Source organism: Hyaena hyaena, unplaced genomic scaffold (genome assembly GCF_003009895.1).
Source record: "Hyaena hyaena isolate Hyena2069 unplaced genomic scaffold, ASM300989v1 scaffold_1617, whole genome shotgun sequence".
NCBI classification, from domain to species: Eukaryota; Metazoa; Chordata; class Mammalia; order Carnivora; family Hyaenidae; genus Hyaena; species Hyaena hyaena.
This window is the reverse complement of record NW_024082255.1, coordinates 23,475-43,463: the sequence shown is the minus strand read 5'-3', so window position 1 is coordinate 43,463 and position 19,989 is coordinate 23,475. Positions and strand designations below refer to the sequence as shown.

Sequence of the window (19,989 nt, the reverse complement as noted above, 5' to 3'; positions counted from 1 at the left end):
AACACTGTGGCTTTTGTAGCATGTTTTAATTCCTTATTAGATACTTTTCTTTTATTTTAACCATAATTCTGTGCATGATTTGGCAAAGAAGGGCTATATAATGTATAATTAATATAGAAAATGCATCAGGAAGATAAGTTTACTCCAAAAAGTACATAGGTTTCAACCTATGTAAAGACTTGGAGATTTCATTTTAAATAGTTGTAAGAAAAATTCACAACTAACAAATTCCCAAGCTTTGATTTTCTGCAGGGGTTAATGTACACATTAATTTCTTGATAATCATTATAGATACATACATAGATAAACAGGTGGGTGGGTGAACAGGTAGATGGATTGATAGATGGTTAGATAGATAGTAGGTGAACGGATAGATAGATAAACAGATAGATACAGTCACATCATTTCATTTTTCAAAGTGATTTTGCAATGCACTGGTCATGCATCACAGTTAAAATCAGCAGAGTGAGACTTTGAGGTCTCAACTGCATTTGCTTGCTCCTGCAACTGATTTTGTGCTCGATTAAATTTATGAAAAACACCTTTCATTTTGTGATGTTACAATAGGGAAGTTAAAAAAAAGAACTTTGCTATGTATAAATAATGTAAGACATGCAGAAAAAGCACAACTTACCAACTTGAATTCCCATTAGATTATAAACAGTACTGATGAAATTTGCCACAATTTGGTCTCAATTTTATTCTATCAAAATGTGATAATTATAAGAAACATTTTTTAAGAATTGAGCAAGAATTTTCCGGGGTATCTATTTGTTAAAAATCTGATGTTCAATCAATCAGAAAACAAAATGCTTCAAAGAGCTCATGTTCTACCAGCTTCAGTTTAGGCAAGTCCAAGATTTGGTACAGGTCCTTGTCACTGAAATATGTGCAATATAATTGGCTAGGCATTTTTTACAGGATATGTGAAAGCATTATATTTTAAAAATAAAAGAAAATTATTTATTTCACCCAGGAATTTTGAGTTTAAGTGATTCTTTAATACTAATGTTGTTGAGTGAGTGCAGATATAACTTAGTGGTCCAACCTCAGATGTAGAGATATTTTTCATTTATGCAGGCCAGTGAGTCTCAAGAAAATGAGGAACTCTATAATAAAATTATAGGAGACACAGGTTATTTTTTGTTATTGATAGGAATAAATTAATAGGAAGATAAAGCTTTTCAATCAGAAAGTAACTACAAGGAAAACTAAGAACGAATATGGAAAATATCGATATAATTTTATATAAGGCTATACTTCAAATATACACAAATATTCCATTTTTTTATGCATTTAAGACAGAATCAGACATAAAGTTGTATCAAATGGGGATTAGAGGTAATTGGAATTGTATTCCATAAAAAGAGGCTGTATATTACAGCTTGGACTCTGTTTACGGTTTAATTTAAAAACCTTATCTTGGCTGGCTCTAGATACTTTCCTACATATCATTAGAAAAGGTTTCAATTTAGTTATGGAAATACTGATAATCAAAACACCTATTCATGGAAGCCTTAAACACAGGACAGCTATTTCATATGATTTAATTTGGTAGGGTTCAATACTCAATTAAAAATGCTATAATATTCAAATTCAATTTTGGTTGAATTAAGGAGATTTAAGGTTTCTGATTTTAAAAATTCTTCAATTATATGATCTTAATATCAGAAAAATATATATTTATAAAAGAAAAGAATGAGAATTCATATAATCCTAGATTTATGTTATTGATAAACCAGTATGTGTGTGTGTGTGTGTGTGTACAAAATTAGGGTAGGGCTAAATATCAAAGAAATGAACAAAGTAATTTAACTGCTCCTACAAAATTAGATTTCAGATATTTTTTTACTCCTACAGTAATTTTCAAAGGTAATTTTGACTACATTTTCACAAATAGTAGATTTGGGGGAGTTTATTTACTTATTTATTTAGAGAGTGGTCACGCCCAGTGTGAAACCCAACATCGGGCTCCATCTCAAGACCAGACAATCATGACCAGACAATTGAGAGCCCCATGCTCAACCGACTGAGCCACCCAGGTGCTGCAGGATTTGGAGGAACCTAATCTGGGCATTCTTTCTATGAGTATATCTTCCCACTCCTATCACTGAAACTGCAGATTGGCCTGGGTGGCAATTTGAAAGATTAAAATAGGTTATGCTGATTTGATATTTATTATCTTAATTGCTCACAACTAGCACAGACAATGAAATGCCAACAGGAGGCTCAGGCAGCTTCCAGGCAATATTTTGGAAAAGATGCTTACTAGCTCTGAGACTTCAGGCAAGTTATTTAAACCGACGTGAAAAAGTAGATAGGTGTGATAAATAAGAGATGGTGCTTAGAATGTAATATTAGTAATAGCTCTTACAGTATGTTAGATAAGAGAAAACAGCAGTTTTACATTTTATGGTTAATTGAGATTTATGCTTACTGTTCTTAGAAGACAGGTCTTTAAGCAAAACTTTCGTAGGAATTGCCTTTAAGTGTATACTTGTCAGCCTACAAAGCAGAGAGAAATGCTGCTGTTATTGTGAAAAAATGCAAGTAAATGTGGATCCTTTGTGTAAAGACTGTTTGGGTCTTAATGATGTAATAATCTTGCCAGTCTTACACCCCACTTCTTTCTTAAACTCCTATAATTTGATTCTTCATTTAAACATTAATGCTACTTTTTCTCCTGCTGCTGCTACACTTATTCTGAAACAAGATTTCCCAGTATTTTTGCCTCCATATTTTATTGTTCCTGTATTTTTTAATAGTTTTGATGTTGGTAATATTGACCTTACTGTTTAACGCCTGCACGAGCAAGCGCAAGCGCACGCGCACACACACACACACACACACAATTTCAGCAATCTTTTTATGGCCTTTGATTACAATAATATTTCTTGTTCTCAGATTGCTATTTTTTAAAATTATGTTAAATGATGCTAACGTTACTATATTAAATAATGTAGTTACTTCCTGATTGAAAGCACTAACATTATTTAACAACTCAAGTTGAGACTTGTCTTTGTAACTGAGCCATGAGAACTAGGGTTGCTGTCCCCTCTCCCTTGCTCACTTAAACAACTAGAAAACAGGACAAACTATACGCCGACACACAACAGACTTGTTAAACATTTTTTAAACTGATAAAACCAAGTATTTTAAAGAATACAGCTACTCTAGAGAACACTTGGCAGTTTCTTAATGTTTAAAAGTTAAAGTCCCACAATGCAGCAATTCCATTCCTAGGTATTTACCCCAAGGTAAAAAAAACATGTTCCTAAATCTCATGAACTTGAATCTCATTAACTTTAATCATCAACCTTGAGTTATTCAAAATGGCCATTTTTTCTTTCAGTTTTATAGAAATATAATTGATATAAAGTACTATATAAGTTTAAGATGTAATATATAATAACCTAACATGTGTACATATATACATATACATGTTTATAACGATTACCACAGAAAGTTTAGTTAACTTGCACTTAGGCAATAAACACATTAAGTTTCATTACCTTATGTAATGTACACCTTGACTATAGTTAATAACCCTGTATAATATATTTGAAAGAGCTAAGAGACTAGATCCTAAAGGTTCTCATCACAAGAAAAAAATATTTTATGTAACTATATAAAGTAAGAGATTAATAGTAAGAATTTCTTTTTATTTGTTCACTTAAATGTAGGGAATATCTTATATTTATGGTAACATTCAACTTCTAGAAATTCATCCTGACAAATACATTGATATAACTGATGACTGTACAGCATTACTAGAGTTGTTAAATAACAAATGGAATCTACTAGTTCATATATAAAGAGTTGACATTATCAAAGGAAAATGATTCAAAAACAAGAAAGAAATGCTTTATTACAAATTAATAAATTATTGTAATGTATAAATACATAATTATATAATAAATCATAAAATAAAATATAAGTCTGGCAAACCAACTTTTTCTACTTATCTTTATTGTCAATACTAAATCTTATTTAGTTTTATTTTGCATTTATTTTGGTGATATAAAGTTATATTAAAGCCAAATTAACATATACATAAATTTTTGTGTTTTTAATAATTGCCTAAGGCATAGTATTTCACTAAGGCATAGTATTATTTGTTAGCACATGACATTATACTTTTTACCTAACTTAAATAAACATGTGACTTGTAACAAAAATAGAAGCACAATTAACAAAATGATGATGTTTGCACTGATTAGCATGAACACTTAGAGGATAAAGGATGTGGAATTAGGCTTTCTGATCTCCAGTATTCTAAGGGATTATCACTTGTTTCTTTTTTAAGAGTCATTAATTGGGCATTAAGTTAGAAATGAGTGTCTTTAAATGATTCTATTTACCAATCCTTAAAAACATATTTAGTGATGAATTTTCCTTTCCTTATGTTTTGTTTTTAATCTGGGGATGTTCTTGCAATTTGTGGCAAGAAACGGCAAAGAAACGGAAGAGCTTACGTTCTTCTCGTCTAATGAACTGCTCTTAATTATAATACATTCGACCAGCAATTTTTTTTCTTCAAAATCCAAGAAAATATAATGGCATATAACAGTTATTTTTAAATAAATAAATATGCTGGTATGATGCCGAATATATGGTCATTTTCCTCCTCAGCTGAATCCATACTATTTGAGATTCTCATTGATACACACAGAAGTTGCTGCCCCCAAATGAATTCTCTATTTAACTGGAGAGATTCTATCTGTTACATTTTTATCTCTAAGTTTTCAGTTTTCCTCAGTATTTATCTCCTGATGTCATTTTTTTTTAGTTCCAGGACCCCATCTAGGATACTTTATTTCTTTTAGTTGTTATATCTCCTTAGCATTCTCTTGTCAGAGAGAGTTTTTCAGATTTTCCTTATTTTTGGTGACCTTAAAAATTTTGAGGAATACTGGTAAGGTGTTTTTGTAGAATGTCCCTCTAATGAAATTTATTGATTATTATTGTGTTTTCTAGAGAAAGACAGAAGAACTACCATGACATTTTTATCATGTAATATCATACAATGTATGTCCTAAATTATGTGTACATAATTTATCACTGTTCATGCTGATCTTGATAATGTGGTTGAGATAATAGTGCCTATTGGTTTTTGTCACTGTAAGGTTTGTAAGGTTGTTCTTTTTATATTTTTTTTAGAAATGGTTTGTTTTCCATCAACCTTTTTTTTTTTTTTTTTTTTTTTGCCTTTGTGGAAGAAGAGCTTATGGCCACTCAGTGGTTGTTCTTGCCCATGCAGTGGCCTGAGCAGTGGGAGCGGCATACCAGTCTTCCGTGGCAGGCTGAGCGCTCCAGTCTTCAATAGGGAATTGCTGAGTAGGTGTACCTGCACCCCTTCAGCCCAGTCTGTGACTTCATAGTGAGTAGCAGTGAACTCAGAGCTGGAGAAGTCCACTAACCCTGAAATTCCTCCTCGGGTCACGGCCTTTCAGCAGCAGCCTGCCGTTCAGTTTCAATCTCTTCAAAATCTGGACGATGAGGCATCACTTCCCACGGGTCTTCACAGCAAACAGTGCCACACAGGTGCAGAACTTCCCAAGCCAGCAACCTCTCCATCAGACCCACTGAGTCGCTGCAAGGGATGGCGATGTCCACAGAGCACAGAGGAGTGCCTGTGTCACACAGAGCGATGGTGGTCAGCCCTGGGATCAGTAAACCAAAAGTCCTGGCTTCTGGAAAACTGCCTGGATCTGGTCGGGGAAGGTTTCAGGAGTGAAACAGCCAGCAATGGGGGTGGCTCCAGTAGCAGCAACAAACTTCAGCACAGCTCGCTGGCCAGTATTCCTAGATGTCAGGACACAGACATCAGCAGGATTTTCAACAGCAACGGTACAAGCTGCCAGAAAAAGCTTCTTCCAGGTTCTCTTCAGACTTGTGCTGTAGATACCATCACTTTTCCTTTTGTAGATGTACTGTTCCTTTGGAAGCCAAGGTTGGTGCCACCTCAGCGGGTTCCTACTGCAAGGAATTTGAGGACATCTTCCTCCTTCGTTTGCAGGCCATTAAGGGCTCCAGACATTGTGAAAGTTTCCCTTAAAGTTACTATAGGAACACAGAACAAGGCTGTATAGACACCTCTCTGGGTAGCACAGAAAGGCAAGGTTGTTCTTTCTTCTTTCAATACTGTGCTTTTGCTATTGCATCACTATGTGCAGCCCATATTTAACGAGTGGGGAGTTATTCTCTCCCTCTCTGAAGATAGTGGGTGTATTTAAGTGTTGTGTAATTTTTCAGCTTAGGGATTTATCTCCTTTCTACAGTCATTTATTTAAATAATACTTTGTATCAGTATGGACTCAGAGATACTTAGTTTATACTTTGAGTTATAATTCAGTGATTATTTATTTATTTTTTGGTTGAAAATGTTCCAACTTTGGCCAAAGTTTAGTCAGCTCCTGTTTTTGTTGTTCTTGTTGCTATTTGTTATTGCTCGTTTTTGAGTACTTCCTTGCTTTCTGGCAACGTCAGATGCTCCAGACCCATCTTGTGTATTTCCTGCCCCCAAATCATGGGACAAGCCACTTTGCAAGGAGCCTTAGTTCTTTATACTGGAGAAACGGATTAGAAATGAAGAATTGGATCTTAAATGTGCTCACTGCTGATAGAGTGTCGTTGCTTACTGGTCTTCTCAGTTGACAAAGGGTATGGAAGTGCATACTCTAATGTGTGTATATGAAGATGTCTAGAAACATTTTTGTATGCAGACACCTGTATCTATATTAAACTACATATGAGTTCACCCTTGGTCGCAGCATATAATATTTTACACATTTTTGAATTCAGAGAGTTGTTCATAAAATCCTTTTGTGATTCAAGGATTTATTAAATCATGCATGCAAAATGTGCTAATTGGATTAGCAAAAGATCAATAGGTAAAAACACTCCATAATTCTGCAACTATCAATTTAAAAGTCTTGTTCTTAAGAGTGGTTGAAAGGTCCAACACTACATTCTTCCACTGTGTAAATTGTACTGCACGTTGTTCCTTCTGGCACTGAGTTTTCAAAACCTCACAGAGTAACATTTTTAGGCAAAGCAGTGTAACATTTTTAGGCAAATCAACAACAGACGTATGTGTCCATGTAGGGGCGGTAAAGTGGGGTCAGTTTCAGTGTTAGTCATCAGGCAAGACAGATATTAAGATTCATAGTCTAAGAATAAAGTACTTTACAAACTGTAAATCTACAACACGTGATTCTTATATCTACTTACTAGAAAACTAAGGAAAGCACATACAGATTTTGAATAAGGTAATATGAAAACAAGAATGCATTTTTGCTAATCTACAAAGAAAAAAACCCTCAAAGTTCTACTACAATTCAGAAAGATTTTATAGGACAGAGACCTAATGCTCAATTAAAGAGAGGATAAGAAATATACTTACTAAGTTAGCAATTAATTCAGAGGAAATTAAATACCCAATTGGAGGAGAGGTGGCATGTGTAAGAAAAAGGATAATCCTTAGATAACACTGATAACACCAACCTTTTTTCATCATCCAGCGCATTTGACAGAAAATAACCTTTTAAAAATTTTACCTGTGACACTTTTATTCAGCCTAAGTATTCTGTATACAGTGTAGTGTACATTAATTTCCACTCTGTATTTTGTCAAATGCTGTCATCATCTTTTGATCATGCCAAATATTTCACACATTCGACTCCAGTACACCCACACCTAAGAACAGCATTCTTCATTAGTGTTGGAATTTCCTAATATCAGAAGTTACAGGCTTCTAACTGTAAAACAGTTTAGTGCATAGTTTGTGGAGCACACAACACAACTTAGTTCAAGGGTATTTTGGCAACTCACGCTACTAAAAAATAAGTCTTGAGGCACCTGGGTGGCTCAGTCGGTTACACCTCTGACTTCAACTCAGGTCATAATCGCACGGTTTCTGGGCTTGAGCCCTGCATCAAGCTCTGTGCTCAGAGCCTGGAGCCTGCTTTGGATTCTGTGTCTCCCTCTCTTTCCCTCACCTGCTCACACTCGTCTGTTTCTTTCTCTCAAAAATAAATAAACATTTTAAAAATTAAAAAAAAAGAAAAGAAAAAGAAGGCTTTAAGAAGGCTTGTCATTGTAGGGCTAAATTTTAATAGAATGCTTAAAGTATGGGTTCAAATGTTCGCAAACAAAATTCTGGAATTCCTGATTAGTTTTTCCATAAAATAATTTGAACCAATATGTAACAAACTTTAGGCATCCGATGTGAAGGCTCCACCAGTTCTGAGCAAAGTGTACATGGTTCCAAGAGGGTCTGAGCAAGGAAGGAGAGGCTCAGATATGTACCAGCAGACACTTTCTCTCCCTCTTCTTCTTTTTTTAAATGTTTATTTATTTTGAGAGAAAAGCAAGCAAAGAGGAGCAGAGACAGGGGGAGACAGAGGATACAAAGAGGCTTTACACTGTCAGTGCAGAACCTGACCCGGGGTTCATTCCTATGAACTGTGAGATCATGACTTGGGCCAAAACCAAGAGTCGTATGCTTAACTGACTGAGCCACCCAGGGGCCCCTCCCTCCCTCTTCTTGATGAGAGTTTCCAGAGAATCACTGTAGAAGCTTCATCAAACACTGCTTTGAAGTATGAGAGCCAGGCACTTCCCTTTTTCTAGAGCCCAGAACCCCTCAGCCTTGGTTAATCTTCTCTTACAGTTTCTCAGTTATATCTTTATCATCTATATGATCAATGTTCCCTTGAGGAGGATAAGGGTGTTGAGTCAATAGTGCTGCACTTCAGGATACCACTTTGCAGAGACTGTCAAATGATTTAAGACTCAAAGGAAAAGAACAAATTGTCTGCACTGGGGCTCCAGGTGTCGAGAAAGAAAGTAGTGGGTTGGCTAGTCCAAAGCCCAAGCTTCTCATTTATATAAACTAGTCAGGCCCGATATTTAAGAGCTAGCTCCTCCCTAAGTAATACCGTATTGTTGATGGTGAAATCCCTGGACAGGGAACACCAGATTTAAAATCCTTCATAGGTAACTGACATTGGAAGTTGACTTTATATCTGTGTGGTACAGTTCCCTTATCTATCAAAGAAGTAGAGCACATTATGGTTGTGAGTATAAAGTAAGATTATATACCTGAAGTGCTAAACTAAAAATAGTGCCTTGCTTTCAAATAACCTTTCAGAGGACATAACTAACTATGAATTTAACATTACTACAACATCTCTATTCACCCACCCTTTGCCCTGATACCTATTATTATTGATCTTCTCTTGGGAATTAGTAGCAATAATCCCTGGCAGAACAAAACATAGACAAAAATAAAGCAAAACAAACAAACAAACAAAAATAGTTACTTTACTTAAAAATAAGTAGTTTGCCAGGAATGGCTAGCAAACCCACACTGAGGGATGAAAGATTACTCCACACTGCTAAGCAGGCGCGGAGAAGGCACGGGTCAAGACCCCATTTCCCTGACTCATATTATCATTTATTGTAGTATCAGGCCAATCACAAATCTTGGTTTGCTCTGTACAGAGGGCTTCTAACATTTCAGGCATGGAAAAACAAAGGGTGCATGACTTAAAAGTGAACAAGCACAAGAGACTAATCAAATCAGAGATGTAGGGCAAGGGTCTCTGTGTCCTATTGTTTTGCTAATCGTTGTATACAATGAATAGATAATGGGGTTCCCCAAGGACTGAAGAAACACTTAATGAGGGCCGTCCCCTGGGCATTCCCCTGTCAGGGCAGTTAAGCAGGCATTCCAAGAGACTGGCTCCTCCCAAGCGTACCCGCAGCCCACCAGAAATCTCAGTGTTAACATTTTAGCTAGCCAAGAATTGTGTATAATCTCGTCATCTTCAGTGATAATCCTAATAATCCATTTGTAGTTACTAGTACCTTCTATATAATACAGAAGCATTTCCGTATTCTTCCCTCAAGGAAGGGCAGGGACATCTAAGGCACTGTTGCTGGGATTTACAATGGAACCCTAGTTGATTTAGGGGAACTCCCGGATAAGAACTTCAGAGCCTAGATTGGGATTCTGTTTTCAGGAATAAATAGCTTAAACAACATTTCTCAGTCAGTGACTGATTTTTTTGTAAGATTATATTCATCTATCCCTGGAACACGGTTCTTTGATTAAATAATAAGATGAATAAATCATTTACAGTTTATTTTGCCTGAAGAGAGCTTAATTCTATCAGATGCAGTTTAGATTTTGGAGAACTGTAAGACTTTGGGGGCCACCCATTATTTATGTAGAGATTTAAAAATAATAGTGGTTGTACACTAAGCTAGCATAGCAATTACACAAGGCTTGACATCTTTAGAGGGCAAATGTCTCACAGAAATGGTGACAAATCCATGTGTAAGATTAAAAATATCAGAGTGAAAAAATATTCTAATCAAGCCACTCTAAATCAGGCCAGAAGGTGAATAATGACATTTCTTATCATTATTAATGCTTTTTTAAAAGTATACTTAACATGATAAATCATTTTTCGTATATAAAACCAATCAGGGTGAGGGCATTTGCCCTGTTTGAGGATAGGATTAACATACTGCTACTTAAACAACTAATGTTCTAAATATCCGGTGGTATATTAAATTGTCTGTGACCTCTACAAATAAAAAAAAAAAGTTTAAATTTCTTCTACTTAAACTATGTATAATATAAATTCATTATTTATAAAATACAGCCTAAATCTTAGAAAATTAGTTTCTTCAAATCCTTTAATTTTTAGAATTCTTGATAGTAAAAAGTATCTACTAAAATGTGTAAATGCATCCATGTGACTGCTCAGAGTGCCAGATTAAGGCAAACTGCGACATAGATCATTTTTCCTTAGAATGTTTGAGGAGTTTTTGGCTAATTGGCACCAGTCTCCTTCCAAATAGGACCAAAATTTCTTATTATCATTATTTTAATGCCTAATTTTTTATACTATTCCACACACTTCATTATAGCTTTTAGCATAAGTGGTCAGAATCCATCTTTTAGTTGTATCCAAAGTACCAGAACTGATATAAAATCTATTACACCATTCTGACACAACAGAATTTTTTAAGCCTGAATATTAATAATTTTCTTAAAATACACCAGATTCTAGTATCTAGCATATCAATGGCTTTACAGGTAACAAGAAAGACCAGAAAGTTTTATCTCTTCAGGATAATTTGTCTCTTGCATTTTCTTGATTTATAACACCAGTAAGACATTTACCATTATAAACTGAGTATATCACATTATTTAAATTGTGTATGTTACTGTACAGAGGGATATGGGCAAGTATGTGGTAACCTAAAACAATGAGCTTAGATGCTAAAGTAAATTATAGGAAAAACAGAACCATCTTGTGTGTTCACAACTTTTGTGGTTTAAAGAGACAATAGCCAAATATGAAGTGTGGGAGGATTCAAAAGTTCCTCTTCTCATTTGTTCCATTTCTGTTTACACCTTAAGCATGTGAACTGTTTAGTGCTATGTACTCTATAAATCAACAGTCTTCATCTACTTCTGTTTACAAAATTAAATAAATTACCTAGAGAAATTAAAGGAAAATTCTCTGATTGACTAAGAAGCCATTTTTAATTACAGCTCTCTAGGTCATCTAGTTAACTGGATATTACTAAAAGGTAGGATAAATGATTAAAAAGTGTTGGATTTGAAATGAGAATCTCTAGAAATTTAGTCTCATACGAAATTTGTAATCCTGGTTTTCTCACGTGAGAAACGGGTATAATATGTCACCCAAGTGAATGTGTAAGTATATTGGATGCATCACAAATTCATAAATACATGACAGGGCTTATGGTATGAAGTCATGTGTAACCAGCTATATCTAAAAATCTAAGATTTTTTTGTGAAAGAAAGGATTCAGAGATTTAAAAAATCCTTCGGAACTAAGAGCCAGCCCTTAGCCTAGATCCTTAAACCCTTAGAATACAAAAGCAACCATTTAGGGGCACTTGCGAGCCCTGTACCCTGGTTAAGCATCCAACTTCAGTTCAGGTCAAGATCTCACATCAGCTCCTGGATTGGAGCCCCGCTTGGGGCTCTGTGCTGATGGCTCAGAGCCTAGAGCCTGCTTCAAATTCTGTGTCTCCCTAGCTCTCTGCCGCTACCGAACTCGTGCTCAAGCATGAGCACTCTCTCAGAAAATGAACATTAAAAAAAAAAATTAAAGCAATCACTTAATTGTGTAAATAATATACCGATCTTAAAAAGCAGGCATTCTAATTGGAGAGTTGGAAATCTCCAGGCAGGTATGGCACTGACAATTCTTGGTAATGCCAAAGAAGAAGGAATCCTATAATGAATGGTGTCATGCCATTTAGATGGGCCTCCAGACTGCTTACTTCTAAATAAATGCCTGAGCGTTAGTTAAAACAATCTAAATAAATTAGTGTGAGATACAACTTTGATTACTAGAGTTTATTTAGGTGTTTTTGTTCCTGTGAAGGACCAAAAGCAAAAAAGAGAGAGACCAAAAATTAGGTTAAAAAGAAACACTGGATAAACTAATGTGTTGGAAAAAATATATATCTGATTAATAATTATCAATTATTATTGATAATTATACTGACAGTATAATTATTTTTGTATGAATGGAAATTCCTGCCTTCTGATTTATATAACTTTCCAAATGTCAATACCATACTGTTTACTTATGTAATATATATTTAAATATACATATAAATAAATATAATATGTAATACATATTTATGTTTAAAAATCAGGAAGTATGCCTCTAGCTTTTTTTCTTTTCTCTCATTGATATTTATTTTTAAAATGCATTTTATATGTGCTTTGTTATATTTTCATATAAATTTTAAATATTCAAAAAAGGAAATAATATATGTGTCACATAAACTCCAATATATATCTATGGATCACATTTTACATCTATTCTTGCATTCTTCCCTTAGGAGAATTTCTCCTCTCTTTACACACACATACATACACACACATACACACAACCTCTTACAAAAAAATTAGGATAATCTCACTTTATACATATAATAGCATAAGCTGCTCATTGTTCATTGCAAAATATAAAGATATTGTAATACATTTAAAATAGTCTTCATGACCATGGAAATTTTTAACTATGTATTAAGACTATATCACAATTAGCTAAATGGTGTTGATTGTGTTTGTAGTGTCAAAAAAATCTCAATTATAAACAATGCTGTAATTTCTGTTCCTCTTAATAATATAGAACTTAATCCTCTAGTCCCTCTCTTCCAAATATTCTGGCCTCTATTGCTCCCATCCCTATCAGTCTACTTTAGGCTGTAGTCATTCTTGCTTGATTCACCATCTTGGAAAATCTATTTCACCTCCCTGTCTCCTCCATTATATTGTTCATCATGCAATCAATTATATTCTGAAAAATCAAGTATACGATTATGCTACCTCCATACTTAGTGTTTTTAATAGAATGCTACTGCTCTCATGTTAAAAAGTGTATCTTCATCATGTTTTATAATATATGGTATCCCCCTCTTCAGCTTTATCTCGAGCTATTTTTTTCGTACTTTATGTGACTTTATTTTCTTTATCACCATGATGTATTACCTTCTCTCATAACTTAAATACTTGGTCTTTTCCCTGGGATCTTCCTTCAAGTCCTCTATATACATACAGACATATACTAGCTTGGCTAATATCTTCCTTTACTTTACAACTTATAATTCGCTCTCTCACTACCTACACCATTTTAAACCCATTCCCCTTGCATTGCCATAGTACACTGTCTTTTCCTCACTCATTCCAAATCATTTAATATTTGCTTTAACTTGTTGATGCTAGGCTTCATGAACTTACTGTTTCTTTATAACTATCACAGTGCCTAGTACATTATTTATGCTCAAATAATATTTTAAAAATTGACTTGAAGACTGTAGGGAGCCACTGAAGGTTATAAGCAATATAGAGACATAGTAAGTAGGTTGGATATAGAAGGTACACTCTCTTCATTCTCTCATCTAGTATGCTTCTTTTTAATAGAATCACCAGAAAATATAAACTCTGATTCTTCAGTTAGCATTCTGAATGCAAATAAGATCCTAGTAATTAAATGCATTCATGAAATATTTAAAAAGGAGAACAAAAGGTAAGTTTTTGCTGCTTTAAAATTTCCTATCAAGAATCAAAGCTACAGGTATATGAGTTTCTCCTAGCAACTTTGGTGGCAAAGACTATTCTCAGTATTTCCATATCTAGTTTCTTTCTTCATGGACAAAGGAAAGTTTGGGTGCAGAGCAAGAGATGCCGTCTATTCCATTTTCCTTTTGTTGAATTGTAGCTATGGCAGATTTTTTTCTTATCTTAAATTTTCTAGTTACAAGAGTAGCTTATTAAGTACCATTTCCTAGATTCTCAAAGATTGTATAAGCAACTATATTCTTACATTAATAATATTTTCCTAAAATACTGAGAATATTTGCTCTTTTCCAATCTCAGTTTTGAATGCCACAGCACTGGAGCCAGAAAAGGTGGCAGACACTTGAGGAAGGAAATCAACTTGACTATTTGAATGGCTTATCACTGAAGGCAGTTATTATCTGGTTACTACTGGAAAATGGAACCTACTAGAACATGGCATGTGATGACAAAATAGTTAAATTTTATTCTGTGGTAATCTGGAATAAAGAGTCAATTAAGATAACTTGTTGAAAGACCAAATGTCAAATGACTACTGCAATAAAACGTATTGATGGAGAAAACTGTGCATCAACTGTCTCCTTCTCCCTTTATGAAAATGATTAAAGAAAGAAAATGGCAAGTTAAAGATTTTAAATTAGTGGCCCAAACCACAGAGAACTGGGGAGTTTCAACCATCCAAAATAATGACTTATTTCTTATAATTATAGGGCTGTTTTCATAAAATATCAGATTCAAGGTCTGATAATGTGGGTTGCTAAAATACCATATAAAATTAATTCTCATTCTTGGCATAGCTAATTATTTAAAATTAGGAAATTTATGGGATAAAGTAGGACTGTAAGAATTGAAATGATAAATTATGGATGAATTTGGATGACTGTGATTATATGACAAATTTGTCTGATGGTCTAGTTTTGGCAGATTTAAAAACCATGTAGGGACTGTTCCTAGGCAAGTTACCTTGCAAGGGACACCAACTGACCTTATATTGCACCTCAACCATCCCAATCACCATCACATCTATAAGTGGACTCAGATCTCAATGTACCCTCAGACAGTGCAAAGTTCTACCTGAGATGAGAAGCCTCGCATGCCACAAATACTGTAGCCTTACTCTAACTATATATCAGTAGAAATCTAGGCAATTGTAGAAATTGCTTTTGTTTGTTACATTCATAATTTAAAAAACACATATATTTAAATACAGCCCAATATACGTAACCAAAGATTCTGGACCCAACAGACTAAGTTGAGCATCTTCAGGAGGTTCTGAAGTTTGCTGAGGTGACTGACTGAAACCTGGATTCACTAGGGCTTCAAGACCAGATCTTCTTTCCATCTTACAATATGGGAATGCAAACATGGAATGTTCAAGTAGATTATCATACAAGCTCTGCTTCCCTTCATCTTAACTACATCTCACAGAAGAGCCTAACCACTTACTTCAACAAGGTGTGACAAATAAACTGGAGACAATACCAACATCCTTAAAAAGGCTTGTAGGGGCTATACTCGCAGCCTGTGAAAGACACCAGAGGACAGATGGAAACCCAAAGCAGGAAAGGCTAAAAGGGAGCATAAAATCACTAGTTACTTTATTAATCAGCAGGGCTGATTATTTATCAGAATTGTTTGATATGAGGTTCCAAAGAGTAAAATACACTTCCCAAATTCTATTTGAAACACACACACACACACACACACACACACACACACACACAAAAGAAATAACTCTAAATTAGTGTATAAGGCGCAGAAATAAGCCACTATAATAGAGAAAGTAAAATCCCCTCTGTTACACAGGAATGGATTACTTCACAGACCAAGAGGATGAAAAGATCTAGGACCCTTCAAAAAAGGTTTTATGACAGTGCCACAGGATACACGGCATTTTCTTTCTGCCTTTGGCCAGAGATACCCAGGACCAGTTCTGAGAATAGAATATATAGGAAAACAGACATGCTGAGATGTTTGTACAGTTACTGATCACTGGCTCTCAGTCATCATTAACCCCCTGGAGGCGCAGAACGCTGCTACCAATTCATAGGTCAGAGCGAAAGACTGGGGAAGTCATGTGATAAACGGAATGTTGGACAATTTCCATCTCACAGTGAACCCAGCACATCCATGAGGTCATCTTATGGTTGTTTCATAGGCTCCAGAATCACATAGAGGCCAGATGAGTAGATCCCAAAATAATTTCTGTGCTCCCCTATTTAAAAGTTTTTAAAACAAAACTGAAATTTAACATGTATATATATATATATTCCATTGACACTTGCACTGATGATACAAAAGCAACAGTCTGCTGGCATTTTAGTTAAAGTCAATCTTATAGATAGATATAGATATATAGATATAAATAGCAATAGATATAGATAGATACAATGTAATATACTCTGCCATAAAAAGGATGAGATCTTGCCATTTACAGCAAAATGGATCGACCTAGAAGGTATTGTGTTGCATGAAATAAATCAGAAAAAGAAAGACAAATTTGATTTCACTGATATGTGAATTTAAAAAAGAAAACAAATGAAAAAACAAACATAACAGAATCAGATCAACAAATACAGAGAACAAACTGATAGTAGCCATGGTGCGGAGGTAGTCAAAATGGGTGAAAGGCAGTGGGAGATAGAGGCTTCCTGTTATGGAAGTAGTAAGTTATGGATATAAAGTCACAATAAACTGAATATAGTCAATGATGATATAACAGTGTCATGTGGTGACAGTTGATGACTACAGTTTTGCTGAGCACAGCATCACATAGAGTTGCTCAATCACTATGTTGTACACCTGAAACTAATGTAACATTGTGTGTTAACTATACTCAAAATTTATTATAATTTTCACTTTAAAAAAAGACTGGTAGAGTCTTTACAATGGTAAAGGCTCAGCCATTTAACAGATACATCCTTGATATCCTTGAAAACAGTTTCTCTTTTCAAAAAATAAAGAAATACATAACTGAAAAGCTTTGTTTCCAGTGATAAAATTCTAGTTTTCAAGTAGAAAATTACAATTTTGGAAAGTTTGTATCTGTTACCATGAGCTTGACAGTTTCCCAATACTTAAAGACTTTTCAAATAAGGTTTGTCATGGTATTTATGAATGAGATTTTTGATATTAAATAATAAAATGTGTCAAAATTTGAATGGTCTGCATAATACTATGAATCAATATTACCAAGTGATCAGTGAATGATGTTACAAAGTCATGCAGACATAAAAAATCCATTCAAAGTGCAAATGGGCTTATGTAACAGAGTTTGAAATTTATTGATAAGGTTTCAGATTCTGCATTGCAACTGACCTTTAAGAAACTACCACTTTTCAAGTTTTTTTCTAATATCAAAGAAGAATAGCCATAATTATCTGAAATGCTATTAAAGTTGCCTCTTGTTTCTAACTACACATCTTTGTAAGACCAAGTACTCTGCAGGTACTTTCACTCAAAAAACATGCAACTGATTCTAAGGATTCAACTTTGTTGTATTGACCCAGACATTAAAGTGGCTTACAAAATTATAAAATAATTACATTCTCTCACCTTTTTTTGAAAATATAGCGACACTTTCATAAAATCATATATTACAGATTGTCCTCTATGTTTTATTTTTGTCACTTTAAGTGAATCAATAAATACATACTCAGCTAACTTCTCATTATAATATTGAACGCAGTATTTATCTATAGATTTTACCCATATAAACAAAACCTCTTTGAAGTTTTCAATAATTTTTCAGAGAACAAAGTGACCCTGCTACCAAAAATTTTGAGAACTATTCAACTAAGTAAACTAAACAACTAAAAATCCTGACAAGTGTGATGTCACAATATGGCAGAGTAGGTGGTTCCCAACTTCAACACTACTCACAGACAGATCAGCCATCCACTATCCATACATAGGATGTCTGGGTGAAAATCCCATAAACAACGAATAATGTTGAAGCAACCCCTTGGGCCACAAAAACTGAGAAAAGGAAAATTGCATTAGAAGGAAAAAAGAAGCAGTTTCACCTTGAACATGTTCCCCCTGCCCAAGATGGCACAGCACTGCTCTGAGAACATCTTCCTATGCTTATGGTTTCTACAGTGGGGGGAGAGCCCAAAGTGGACTTCCAGTATCCCTAGCATTAGAGGACACTTCCTGTGAGGCCCACGTAGGTCTTGCCTCACAGTGGTCACCAGGGGAACCAGAGGGTCCAGACTACAGGAGATAAGCTAGAGATACAGACGGAGGTGGAGCTCACAGCAACCAACATGCAGATCTTGGCAGACCACAGCCGTTCAGTGGTTCTCCCCATTTGCAGAGCCAAGCTAGTGACTCCATCTGGCCAAGAAGCATGATTGGCAATTTTGCCCAGTTGCAGCTGGTCAATGGGCTATTCTGGCCAAGGAACAAATCATAGAGCCTGCCCGGACAGGGAGCCCATCCTACAAACCTACATGGGCAGACAGACAAGACAGCAGCCCCGCCCACCTATGGAGCATAATCTCTGGCCCTACCTCCAAGGAACTTGGGCAGCCACAGAGGCTAGTCTACTATACCACCTTGGCACAGAGCACAGCCGAGGGCCCTGCCTGATTGCTGAACACAACCTGCCTATGGAGTGACCTAAGCAAAAAGCCTACCAAGTGGCTTCACCCATTCACAGAGCATAACCTGCTGTCTGACTTGACCAAGAAACCCAAACAGCAAACTTGCCCAACAGCAGACCATGGCCTCCAGCCCCACACAGCTGCCAGGAGGAGCTGTCAGCCACATCTGACCAAGCTGCCTGCCCAGTGACCTCTCCAACAAACATGTCCAGCCTGTGGTCCTGCCCAACTCTGAGGTGTCCTATGGCCCCATCAGCCCAAGAACCCACCAGATCATTAGGCCCTGCCTTCACCCCCTGCAAATGTGGATTCTAGCCAGCAGTGGTGTCCATTTAGGGAGCAGATCCTGACTTTCAAGTTTCCAAAAGTCAAAGACAAAATTCTGAGGCAGCAAAAGAGACTTGTCACATACAAGTGAGTCCATCTAAGATGATCAGTGGGTTTCTCAATAGAAACCTAACAGGCCAAGAGAAAGTAGAATGATATATTCAAATACCGGGAGAAACCCGTCAACCAAGAATACTGACCTGGCAAAGCTGTCCTTCGTAAGTGAAAAGGAGATAAATCCTTTCTCAAACAAAAAAGCTTAGAGAGTTCATCACCACTAACCTGCCTTGCAAGAAATGCTAAGAGAGTTCTTCAAGCTGAAAGGAAATTAAATAACCATGTATAAACCTATGAATATGTAAAACTCTGTGATCAAAGCATATATATAATCAAAGTAAGATCCTCTAATATTGTAATGATGATACATAAATCACTTTCAACTCTAGTTTAAGAGTTAAAGGACTAATGTATTACAAATGGCTATAACTACAATAATTTGTTACTTAGATTCACCATATAATACAGATGTAAATTGTAACATCAATAACCTAAAATGTGAGTGGGGAGAGGTATGCAGTTTCTGTATGCTGAGGTAAAGTTGTTATCAGCTTAAAATATGATATTGTAACTATAAGGGATTTTATGTAAACTTCTTGTTATCTTCAATGAGAAATCTGTAGTAGATACACAAAAGATTAAGATGAAGGAATCAAAGCATACAGCCATGGCACTTCACATCACAAAGTAAGACAGAAAGAGAAGGAAAAAAGGAGCTAAAGATCTCCTAGTCAGAAAGCCATTAACTAAATGGCAATAGGAAGTCTTTATCAATAATTTCCTTAAATATAAATGGATTATATTTTCCAAACAAAAGACATAGACTGGCTGAATAAAAAATACAAGATTCCA

The 19,989-nt window shown here is 35.4% G+C and overlaps 2 long non-coding RNA genes across 2 annotated transcripts; one reads left to right on the top strand and one right to left on the bottom strand.

Moving 5' to 3' along the window:
- Positions 1–5,429: 5,429 nt before the first annotated feature.
- Positions 5,430–14,714, top strand: LOC120226189. Its single transcript, XR_005526961.1, has 2 exons — positions 5,430–5,953; positions 14,447–14,714. It is a non-coding gene; the product is annotated as an uncharacterized LOC120226189 (long non-coding RNA).
- A 1,276-nt stretch (positions 14,715–15,990) lies between these two features.
- LOC120226186 lies at positions 15,991–18,253 on the bottom strand. Its single transcript, XR_005526959.1, has 2 exons — positions 18,172–18,253; positions 15,991–16,361 (listed from the first exon to the last, which is right to left on the bottom strand). It is a non-coding gene; the product is annotated as an uncharacterized LOC120226186 (long non-coding RNA).
- Positions 18,254–19,989: the final 1,736 nt, after the last annotated feature.